We start from the raw sequence: 13064 nt of genomic DNA on the forward strand, positions 1-13064 counted from the left end.
CAAATTACTGTTTTGTCGACTTAAAAGTGGAAGAATATGTGTGTGTAATTCATGAGAGAGATGGTTTGGTCATAACAAAAGAATGTTATATATGTTTAATATTTCTCAATGCTGCTCACTGTTTTCTAGACTTAAAAGAGGAAGAATATATATCGCACCTCCGCTCAAAGAGTGTCATAAAGTCATAACTCATACAATTTTAAAATCGGTTTTATTGCACCAACAGTTTAATAAAACTATAAACTCGTATCTTACAAAATGTCACGTCTATGGGTCAAGAATTTATTGTTAGATGACACTATAGTCTGTTTTTAAACCAAGAGGAGTAATTCAAATTGCCCGCGCCGTAAAGCTTGTTTGTAATAATTGGTCCAACCTCAGGAAAATTTACTCCACTGCTATCAAATTTTGACACTACTGACATTTATAAAATTTTGACACGTTTAGCATTTTAAAGGTTAGTTAAGTTATATCAGCGATTTTTTGTATTTTCTGCGTTATTTCTTTAATTCTTAGATTGCTAGTATATTTTATATAAAAAACAGTTGTTTTTAGAACTTTTTAGAGACGTATGAGTATAATATAATATTTATGCATTACCGTCAAAGGCCGATAAAAAACCAAAAAAGAAGATGTATTTGGTGATATGTATTTCTATTGACTTTCTTGGGTGTAATTCTCTCTATTTAATTTACTCCTCTTGGTTTAAAAATAATGTTTAGTGCCATTATACGATTATCCAAAATTAACGACGCACCGAACACAAAAAGTGTCACATATCAATGTGTGCAAAGCATTTGTCCATCTAAATGTGTATAAAGCGTCGTTTGTCGAGTTAAGACAGTACGTAATATGTGATTACTTTATTCAAAACAATCTGCGTATGTGCTCAAGAAAAGAGACCCTTTTATCACTTATTTATCTTTCTTTTTAAATATTTTGTGTTTAATGCTGTTACTTGTATTTAAAGTTATATCATTAAAAATATAAGTCTGTTAACCAGATAATACTATAGAGTTATTAAGGTACCAAGGGTATTATAAGGATAATAACACTTGAGGTCAATGTTGTACAGAACGAGGACCTTCGGTCCGAGGTATATACGTTGACCGAAAGCGTTATTATTATAATACCCGTGGTGCCTTCAACGTTTAATATCCGACTAAATTATTCTTTATATGCAAAAAATTTGAATGAATTTTGAATTAATTAGTTTTTATACAAGTACAATTACCAGAAATAGTCGTAACGTAATTGTGGTAACCATAGTTTTACTTTAAGTTTTATTTGTCAACTTGACCTTATTTAACTCGTTATTTAAATTTAATAGGCCCTAGTGCGTTATTTTTCAATAACACGCCCTTGGGCGTTATATCGTACTTGATAGATCTCGAAATAATGTCATTATTATTTGTCAAATAATAAACCAGTCAGACATTGGTGATATTATGTTCTGTACTGCAAGTGCCACTTTTGATAAATAATATATCGTAAATTTTTCGTTTATTTTATCTGTATAGTGTCACAACTCAAAAAAAATTTAATTTTTTTTGAACTTTTTTAATATACTTAATACGCTATTTTATAAAGCTACAAAAACCATTTTAACTGACTACAATAATTATTATTCTAATTTTAATAGTTTTTGAATTAAACCCGAAAATGTTATAGGACAAACTTTAAACGTCGTTTTCTCGAAACTTTGCCTTTCATACTTATTACCCTCTTTGACCGGAGGTGCGATATGTGTTTGAATTCATGAGAGAGATGGTTTGGTCATATTAAAAGAAGGTTATATATGTCATAATACAAATCAGTGTTTTGCCGACTTAAAAATGAAAGAATATGTGTTTGAATTCATCAGAGAGATGGTTTGGACATATCAAAAAATTTGTATATATTGTTATGTTTAATATTTATATGTTCATATAAATTATGTTGAATATTTCTCAATGCAAACCACTGTTTTGCAGACTTAAAAGTTGAAGAATAATGTGTTTGTAATTCATGAGAGAGATGGTTTGGTCATATCAAAAAAATGTTATATATGTTTAATATTTCTCAATACTACTCACTGTTTTGCCGACTTAAAAAGTGGAAGAATATGTGTTTGAATTCATGAGAGTCATTCGGTCATATCAGAAGAATGTTATATAATATGTTTAATATTTCTCTATGCAAAGTACTGTTTTGCGATTTAAAAGTGGAAGAATATGTGTTGACTTCATGAGAGAGATGGTTCGGTCATATCAGAATAACGTTCTTCTTCTTCTTCTTCTTCTTCTTCCTCTGTTATATAGGCAGTACGGCCTGTTTTTCTTCAACGTTGCCTTTCATTGTGCCACTAAGTTGTCATTCCTTTTTCTTTTCCTTGGGCGTCCTATACTTCTTCTGTCTAACGGTGACTTGGCTATTCTTACTATCCTTGATTCAGACATCCTGCTATTCAGACATTACTGCCCTCCGCTACGCATCAAGCAGTAAACTTCATTCTCGGGAGGAAAAGTAGCACTTTGCTCCCTTGTTATACAAATAGCTATTCCGCTTATAAACAATTATTATTATCGGATAGATGGCACAGTTTTTCTCTAGAAAATTTAGAAAAACGTTTAAGAATATGTAGTTTTAACTGTAGTAATAATGTAGGTAATAAAGAATGATGATGATGAAATAAAGAATAAATGAATATAATGATGTAAGTGATCTAAATGTCAATAAATATTTCTTTCCACCTACCTCTACCGAAAGTATACATTTCCTGACCTGACTGTATACAATCCCTATAGGGAGCAAAGTTGTACTTTTCCTCCCTAGGGAGAAAAGTACTTGAACTTATTGACGCCCTATACAATATTCTAGTTTCTATTACGTAAGTATCTAGACATTTAAATCGTTTATGTATAGAACTCCCTGTATTTTGCAGAATGGTAAAAAACAGTAAATTGTTATTTTGATTTAACAATGTTTACATTAATAATTTGACTTATATTTGACAGTTGAAAGTTATACTGTACCTATTTGTTACTTTTGGGTCTCTAATGGATTTTGTTAGTTACGTAAATAAATAATTATTTAAAAATGACTATTTCACTAGACTGTTTTTAACTGATTATTTTTTTCACCTGTCAAATTCTGACCTTTTTGCTTTTTCAGCCAATCACCACGCGTCGTTCTAGCCAATCATTGAGTGTAATACTGATAAAACAGCCTCTTCCTTGATAAAACAGTCTCTTCCCTGATAAAACTTAAGGTACCCTAAATTTCACATAATACGTTACGAACGACATTGGAAAATCTCATATTAGTTATAAAAATTGTGTTTTTAATAATTGTTCATTTTCGATTTAAACAGTTTTTTGTGTAGTAACAATATAATAAATAAATTGGTTCATTTTTAAATCATAAAATAATTTATCTATAACCTACTTACGATATTGATCCTAGTTGTCTTAAAAATATTTCACAGATGCCCGTATTTACTAATAATACATATTGGTTCACAAAATAATCTTTTCAAATACCACTCGTCCTCTAAATTTTGCTTGATAAATTTTTTCGTTTTCATACTTAAACTTCTTTATTTAGGGTAAAATCACTCAAACAAACCGAAATGGATAAAATCACTCGTCCTTCGGACTCGTGATTTTATCATTCGGTTTGTTTTCGTAATTTTACCAAATAAAGAAGTTTTCGTGAAAACAAAAAAATTTATCGATAAAATTTAGAGGACTCGTGGTATTTAGTCCAGGACGGATCTGTTTTGAGATGGACGTTGAGAGGTGACTCAAATTTTTTTGCAGAAATTGCTTGAAAATAAATCAAATAATAATATTTGAGTTATCCTCCCTCTCAAAAAGGTCCGGAACATTGTTTAAATAATCAAAATGTCAAGAATTGAAGGAAAAATTCGATTTTTTTCTGGGTTTTTTGATTATAACTTTAAAAGTATTCATTTTCGAGAAAAGTTGTACTGACATAAAAGTTGCGTAATTCAGTTTACTACAATATAGAATTGGTTAAAAATTTAAAAAATAGTCACCCTAGTTGCAAAATAGCAATAATTGCGAAAAAACCATACCAAAACAAGTATTCGCATTTTACGTTTTTCAACCATTTATGCTACACTTAGGACCTTCATATTTCACCCAGAAAAACTTTATGATACAGTAAAACAATATTGTAAATTTTATTAAGATCGGTTCAATAGATTTTGCAAAATAAATTTTACAATACAGCTTTCGCAAAAAAAATTCATTTTTTCAAAATGTTACAGGACTGAAAATAAAGCAGATAGCAAGTTGAAATTTTTTTACTTATAGAAGTATACTGTACCTTTCATTTCCAATTTTCAAAATTAAAAACGATTAATTACCACGGCGTCAGAAAATTTTTGAAATAAACAATAATTTTTGGTGCTACGCGCAGGACAGCGATGTTCGATTCACACAGGTTGATTTCCACCAAAATTTCTTCCCATCTTTATCTAATATATTATTTTCTTACTCTATATTTTGTTGTATTTTAATTTTTTAATTCCACAAAAATTAAACTAATTTTATTATTGTTTGTGAAATATTGTTTAAACAATTGCATATGTTTAAAAATAATAAACTTTTATTATTTAAGTTAAAATATATGAAGAAAGAAAATTTTTGCTAATAAAAGTGTTATTTCAAAGGATAGAGTATGTGTTTTTATTTTGCAATAAACAAATTTATTTATTTATATCGAAATGTCATAAAAATTAAAATGTATCAATCATTATCAAAGGTCATTGGAATGCCCAATCAGAGCAACCTATCCGCTGCCCTGCGCGTAGCACCAATAATTAATGTTTATTTAAAAAAATTCCTGACGCCGTGGTCTTAAGCGATTTTAATTTTGCAAAATTGCAAATGAAAGGTACAGTACACTTCTATATGCAAAAAAATTTTCAACTTGCTATCTGCTTTATTTTCAGTCCTGTAACATTTTGAAAAAATGAATTTTTTTTACGAAAGCTGGATTTCAAAATTTATTTTGCAAAATCTATTAAACCGATCTTAATGAAATTTACAGTATTGTTTTACTGTATCATAAAATTTTTCAGGGTGAAACATGAAGGTCCTAAGTGTAGCATAAATGGTTGAAAAACGTAAAATGCGAATACTTGTTTTTGTATGTTTTTTTTTTCACAATTATTGCTATTTTGCAACAAGGGTGACTATTTCTTAAATATTTGACCAATTCTATATTGTAGGAAATTTAATTACGCAAATTTTATGTCTGTACAACTTTTCTCGGAAATGAATACTTTTAAAGTTATAATCAAAAAACCAAGAAAAAAATCGAATTTTTCCTTAATTTTTTGACATTTTGATTATTTAAACAATGTTCCGGACCTTTTTGAGAGGGAGGATAACTCAAATATTATTATTGATTTATTTTCAAGCAATTTCTGCAAAAAAATTTGAGTCACCTCTCAACGTCCAAATGTACTAATATTTTTACAGATGCGCCCTGGTCTAATTACCTTTGATAAAACTTCATAGCAACGCATCGTTTCCTACTGACAAAACTCCTTAGCGACGTGACTTCTCAGCGAAAAAATTATGACAGATCCGTCACGAAAGTGTCTGATAATAACAAATAAATAGTCTTGTCGAATATGATTCGAGAGAAAATTATTTACCGGCAAAATTTTCTCCTGGTTTCATTCAAGTTCGTTGCCTTTTGGTAATTTTCGCTTATGAAATTTTGACAAAATCACTCGACTGACGTCTCGTGATTTAAGTCAAAATTTAATTCGCGAAAATTGCCAGGCAAGAAACTTTCATACCTACCAGTCGAAAATATTGCCGGCAAAATTTTCTCTATTGTGATATTATATACGAAAAAATTACTTGTTATTTGAGGAAGGTGGAAAAATCGTATGTATAACATGGCAGGAAAGTGCCTTTTCCTCCCTTGAATGACTTCTGAGTAAACTTCATTCTCGGGAGGATGAGTAGTACTTTGCTCCCTTGTTATACATGTAGCTATTGTGAATTTAGCATAAAATAAATTAAATAAGTATATTCAATATAAGGATTACTGCGTTTTTTTTATATGCTTAAATGCATAAAAGTATATTATTATTTTAGTGCATACTTCAACTGTTTTTGTGCATATTTGCATGCATATTTTAGGGATTTTTAAGTGCATATTTCCCGAGCTATACTTATACTAAATTTACGTTCAAAATGCAGTAGAAATAAACAAACCAAGACACGTTAAATGTTACTAGGAGCACTCCCGAATCATAATTTACAATGTATAAACTTTGGAAATCGTGCATCGAAATCGAAACTCCTAATATAACACTTAACGTGTCTTGTCTTTGTTTAGTTTATTTCTACTGCATCTTGATTGTAAATTTAGTATATATTTATTAAACATATCATGGCGCAGTTCTAAAATCTACAAAATAGAAGATGCCAAAAAGAAAGACGAAAACCAGTATTTCTTTTAATGAAGAAAAGAGTTCCAATGATCGTATTACAAATCTCGAACATTTTGTAAGTTCCACACAAGATAGCATCAAATCTTTGCAAGATATTATGCAAGTACTGCTGTCAAAAACTGCTGTTTCGACTGATAACTCCGCAGCAATATCTTTAAGAGTAGAAGAGGCTGAGAGTTCAAAAACGTTGACTAACAGTATAAACTACAACTTAGATTTAATTTTGGATAAGAGAAATTAGAAAATAAGTAGCCTGTTCCATGACATTCATTTATACAGTTATCTAACAACAACTACAGGTTTTATAATTCCCGGCATGATTTTAATTCTTCTTGTCCAAGCTCTCAAAGTTGAAATGGCAGGCAAGGGATATCCTTTTTTTAATAGTAAACGGTAGGCTTTACTACCAGCTGAATATATTGTTATGGCTTGAGATATTTCTTCCACAGACCATACCGTACGGACATTTTGATTTTGATGACGTGTAAGTTGTATTGGTGTGAATAGTCTCTCTACTGCTGATTTAATTTTAAGTAGTTCATTCACTTGTTGGCTTAAAAGTTCATTTTGTTCTTCTTTCAAACGTATAAGCTCCAAAGCCTGATTGGAAGGATCAGTGTTTACCCTAAAAAATTAAGTATATTAGCATTGTTTATAGAGTGATGAGCGCGTTAATAACCGGCAAAATAGCGCAAAAGATTGAAAACAAATTAAATTGTGAGATAAAGCGAGATGAACATAGTGGAGGTGTTAAATTTAGCGATAGTAACTTATAGATTGACTTTATATTGATTGTTTCCCACCTTTAAACGTATCAGAAGAGTATGTCAACTAAAACTGTCACTGTGACAGTGGCATTTCTCAAACTCGTCCCATATGTCTAAAGGTGGGAAACAATCAATATAATGTAAATCTATAAGTTACTATCGCTAAATTTAACATCTCCACTAGGTTCATCTCGTTTTATCTCACAACTTAATATGTTTTCCATCTTTTGCGCTATTTTGCCGGTTATTAGTGCGCTCATCACTGTATAATAAAAGCTGGTCAACGCAACAGATAAATTTATTAGATTTTAATTCATACAGTTACCAGATGTCACCACCATTCCTGTTAGGGTTGCAATGTCATGAGTAACTAGGATAAATCCAAAATGCATAATATACACCAAGTCGAATACGACTATATTCATAAAACACCAACTCGCATACATATTAAGAAAAATAAATATACGGAAGAATATATTTAGAAATTGAATTAATGATGGCATTCTACTCTACATTATACACATATTATAATAGCATGACATTATTAATTCAATTTCTAAATATATTCTTCCATATATTTATTTTTCTTAATATGTATGCAAGTTGTTGTGTTATGAATAGGGTCGTATCCAACTTCGTGTACATGCAGTTTGGATTTATCCTAGTTATGTGTGACATTGCAACCCTGACAGAAATGGTGGAGAATGATTCAATTATAATCAAAAAAATTTACCCGTTGCGTTGACCAACTATTACTATATAAACAATTTTATTAGCACGTATTAGTGTGCATATTTTTTTAAATAAATTTTAGAAAACAATCTAGTTGCTAATGGAAAAAACAAACAACATACCCTATTGACTTAGATGTAGATGGTACATCTTTAATATCACCTTGGCTACAATGTTCTTCCTGAGCTCAAACTTGGAGTTGGCTGAAAAAATAACACATATTTTTTTATTAAGACTAAAACGAGTAGTGAATTAATGCCAGCCACCAGCATGCAGTGGGCTCTGATGCATCTTCTTTGAGATTTATTTATTATTTTATTAGAATATTCTTTTAGAATAATGTAAAACGTGGTACCTAGTAAAAATAAAAATATACTTTTTCTTTCTAGACAGAAAAATTTATTGGTTTTTTATATAAAATCTGATAATTAATAAAAAATAAAGATGTAGACTTACGTTGTTGACCCAGAAGTAGTTAGAAGTTGTTCAACAATCTGTTTAGACTCCCTATGTTCAGCTCTTTGTACCCGTTTCTTTTGGATGGCTGAAAGGGTAACGGATTTAGATTTAGGTAGATACAGTGTAGGTACTGCCTCAGGTTTGAATTTTGGACCCTTTTTGGATTCATAATTTAATAGTTCCTGTTGTAGATTTCTTTGTAAATCTTCAGTTTTGAAATGTTTGGAACAAATTGTTGCAGTATTGCAATTAAAATTATCCTGTCTACAACAGGATATTATCCACAGTTTCCTGGGCACATTATCTTTAGGAAACGTATGAAATCTTAAGGTTTTATCTTTATTGGCACTATTGCAACGAGTAGCTGCACAGCGCATTTTGAAATAGCTACAAACACCAAACACAAAAACAAAGAAATACACGAAAATACCAAAGCAAATAAAACTAGACACTAACGAGTAAATGTTCTTAAAAAATTAGTCTATACAAACTATAACACATATACTATCCAAAAACCGGAAAAAGATCGCTAAAAACGAATTAATTATAAGAATTTTGCAAAATAATCCACTATATAGTTGTAACTACCATTACAAATAATGGCTCACAGGCGCTCACAGGGATCTTTGCTACGTCACACGCTTGGCCTTACTGTCAAATGTCATGCGCAAAATTGTACCATAAAACTTTATTGTACCATGGGTTTCCCTGGTACTTGGAGGGTGACAGCGGGTGGTACTTGGAAGAGAAAGTATGCGAAAACTCATGTATTTTTAGGCACACACATTGAAACTAAAATACTCTTGTCCGTACATATTTACACTCTTGACAGTGTTGCATTCAAAGATGAAGTTATATTTTCTATGAATTAAAAATATTTTAAATAGTTTTTATATGTTCGAATAATTATTTGAACAAATGGTAAGTTTTCTATATGTTTACATTTATTTTTCTTTCTCCAAATTCGCGAGATCCATGTATATATTTCTTACGATACTTTCCCTTCCTTTTACACACTTTCTTTATTGAAACTGATGGTGATCAAAATAGTAAAAATTCAAAATAATCGAGCACATATTGGCTCGAGCAAACATATGGAATCTTTCTCCCTTTACTGGTTAAAACGTTTATTGAAGGGAGGAAGGTTTCATATGATTGCTCGAGCCACTATGTACATTTCAACCATCGCACGTTCAAAATTCTTAGTGTGTGAAATAAGAGTAAGAAATTGATGAGACCCACGACGGGTCATGTCGTGAATTCCGTTACTTCACGTAACGCTCCTAAAACTAATACAGAGACAAGAATGAGCACCGAACTCTGTTCAAATATATACGTCATATAGTGCACAGAAGACATTGTAAATAAAAATACATTATACAGATTTATTTCATACCTGTAAGAAATACCAACAATTCTTTACCAACGTATGATTACGCATTAATATTTTAGGGCAGTTATAATGGCCCTATTGGTTTAATTACATTACAGCTACAAACTTAGCGTATAATTATAACACGTATACGTATTTAATAAAACATAAAATTGTTTCAGGTACGTAAAGGACATCGAAAGGCTATATTCATTGACATTTTTTTCACAGCTGCTTGTAAGTACTGTGGTTATATGTCTTTCACTTTTTCAACTTATTAAGGTAAGAGATTTATTTTTTCAAAACGTAAGGTTTAAGTAAATTTTAATTTTTGTTAATTTATTGTCTATTTTTAAATTAGTTATCAGCATATTATTTTTGAAGTGAAAACTTCTTTAGGGACGTTGTGCACTTTTTGGATGGGGTAAAAGCATTGAATTCGCGACCGTCATCGCACTTTTTGGATGGGTAAAAGCATTTAATTCGCGACCGTCATTGCGACCGTCATTGCGACCTTCATCGCGACCTTCATCGCGACATTCATCGTTTCGGCGAAATAAATATTGTACGTATATATTATAAATATGTATGTATATAGGGCGTCAATTTAAAAAGTTGCCACCCCTATAACTTGGTCCATATAGAAAATCTAAAAATATACAAAATACGTCAAAATTTGTGAGGGGGACATTTTATAGATCAGTTTTCAACTAAGTTCACTAACCCTCTAGCGGGGGCGGACACAACCCCCAAAATCTTAAATGGAAAGGGGTTTGAGTGATACCTCATTTTAAAGGTCGTTCGATTACCTTTTCAAAAATACCACATACATTATATTTCTTTTCGGTAATTTTAATTTTTTTTATAATTAATTTTGATAAGTAAATATCGAGTTCAGAACTCCAAAAACTTTTTTGGAGTATTGAACTCCAAATTGAATTTTTTTGGGGTTTTGAAGTTTTTTGAGTATTTTTTTGAAGTATTTTTGGAAAAATCAAGTAAAACCGTAAAGATATTAAGAATAGAGTTCAGAACTCCAAAATTTTTTAGAGTATTGAGTCCAAGATTTTTCCAAAAGTACGGAAAAGAAATATAAGGCATGTGGTATTTTTGAAAAGGTAATTTAATGACCTTTAAAATGAGGTATCACTCAACCCCTCTTTCCAATAAAGATTTTGGGGTTGTGTCCGCCCCGCTATAGGGTTGATGTAATTTAGTTGAAAACTGGTCTACAAAATTTCCCCCTCACAAATAAATTTGACGTACTAGCCAACGCCCACCCTTGGCATGTTAGCCATTTGGTGGCGCGCTGACCAGTATAGACGAGCCGTTTCTCGTAGGCGATCTTCATCCTCCTCGGGTGGGTCTGTTATCAGGGCTGGGCACACTGGGAGGTGAGCAGCATCGATCTGAGGCTGATTACATAGTGGACAGTTGTCATTTTCGCGGACGCCGATGCGATGTAGATGGGAAGCCAGGTAGTCATGTCCCATAGTTGTTCTGAACACGGCTACACTAATGGGTCTCGGCAAATGGCGAGAGATTGGTGACTCTATTAGGTGGGCCCAAGATTTTCCAGCACCGGCTTGTATTTGCGGCTCTTTTATCTACACTTTGATACCTCTTCTAATGGTGCATTTTGCTGATGTGTACGATTGGAAGCTAGGGGGCTGTGGAAGAGTAGTGCCTTCTTTCGCAAGTTCATCCGCCGCTTCATTCCCTTCAACACCGACATGACTAGGGATGCATTGTAGAGTAATCAGCCACCCTTTTTCCAGCAAGTTCGATAGTTGAACGTGGCAAGATATTGTTTTGACACAGTCGGTATATCGATTTGTCGACAGGGCGAGGATTGCGGCTTTGCAGTCGATAAAAAAGGCAACTTTTTGGGGTTGTTGGAAATTCTCAAGATTTTTTGCAGCTTCGTGTATGGCAGCAATTTCGCCGTCGTAGTTGGTGAGAGGGGCATCCACAGCTATGGAGCCTTTGAAGAACGTTAATACCTATCCTGCTCCTGTTTTCCCAAGTTCGGCATCGAAGAGCCATCGCAGTAGATGTGGAGCCACTCATGCGCTGGATACTTGGTGTGTATCGTCTCTAGGGCGGCTTTCCTTAGGACAATGTCTGACGATAAGTGCTTCGGGTCGTTATGGTTTTCGAGAAGCAATTCTGTGTTTGGTAGACAGCGGGCCAGTGTAGTTTGCGCTGGGAAGGGAGCGGCTTCCGATAGGTTAATGTGGTATTTTTCCATGATTTGGTTTGCTACTGTAAGCGGAGTGGTTTTTGTTTTAAGACGTGAGGCTGCTTGTCTATATTCGTCCCATTTTGCGGAAGTATTCGTATCTGCCTTTCCCAGAAGGTTAACGAGTATTGCTCTCTGCGGCACTGTATTGGTTCAAGATGATGTTTGTACTCGCAGTTATTGTAGCTTCACTCCCGTATTCTAATATCGGCCGGACATTGGTTTTGTAGGTTGCTACCAGGACATCTTGCGTGGCGCCCAACTTTGTTGCTGTGAGACGTTTGAGCAGTCGACATCTCTTTGTGGCTTTCTCTGCAATGTCGTCGATTTGAGGTTTCCATCTCATTTTCTTATCTATGTACACCTCCAGGTATTTTGTTACATCCTGTCTTTCCAAATCAACTCCTTTGTAAGTCAGCTTGACAGCAGTCTGTTTTGTTGAAAGGGTAAGTACTTGATATACGGTTTTGGTTGTACTGACAGGCAGTTTTTATCCGCTTATTTTTCTAGATTTTTCAGAGCCGGGTCTTTTCCTTTCTTTAAGGTGGGTATGACCTCGCTCTTCCTCCATTGTCTTGGAACTCTTGAATTTCCATGTTAGATTAATCAAATTCAGAATGGTACCTTTGGCTGCGGCTCCCAGATATTTAAGCATTTCCGGGTACAACTCGTCAATCTCTGCTGCCTTTTTCTTTTGTGTGTCAGAGAGGGCCGTTTCCAGCTCCAACATCGAGAAGTCTTCTGAGCAGATGTCGTTATACTTTTGCTCATCCGCCGGGGAGCGGGATAACGCAACAGTCTTGCTCTCTCCCTCTTATTTATCTTAATATGGCTCACTTTTGTATAGTGCTTACAGAGTTCGTTTGCTATATCGGCATGTGTAGTGAGTTCTCTAGCCATGCCTTTCATTGGCATTTGCTGTTGCTTGTTTCCATCATTGTTTAGCGTAGTAACGAACCTGTGCTCTTTGACGCCGTCTTTTCGGAAATCGAGCTTAGCAAGGAAGGATTT

General features: G+C 33.1%; 1 protein-coding gene across 2 annotated transcripts in view; it reads left to right on the top strand.

Moving 5' to 3' along the window:
• The window catches only part of LOC114342606 (odorant receptor 2a-like), a 212343-nt gene that overhangs the window by 116691 nt on the left and 82588 nt on the right, over window positions 1-13064 (top strand). Inside the window, exon 2 of one of the 2 annotated variants that reach the window (XM_050642850.1) lies at window positions 9994-10093. The exons of the other annotated variant lie outside the window; for it this stretch is intronic. The gene's annotated coding sequence lies outside the window, so the exon portion shown is untranslated. The remainder of the gene's footprint in view (window positions 1-9993; window positions 10094-13064) is intronic. 2 annotated transcript variants of the gene reach the window in all.

This window comes from Diabrotica virgifera, chromosome 2 (assembly GCF_917563875.1).
Source record: "Diabrotica virgifera virgifera chromosome 2, PGI_DIABVI_V3a".
NCBI lineage: Eukaryota > Metazoa > Arthropoda > Insecta > Coleoptera > Chrysomelidae > Diabrotica > Diabrotica virgifera.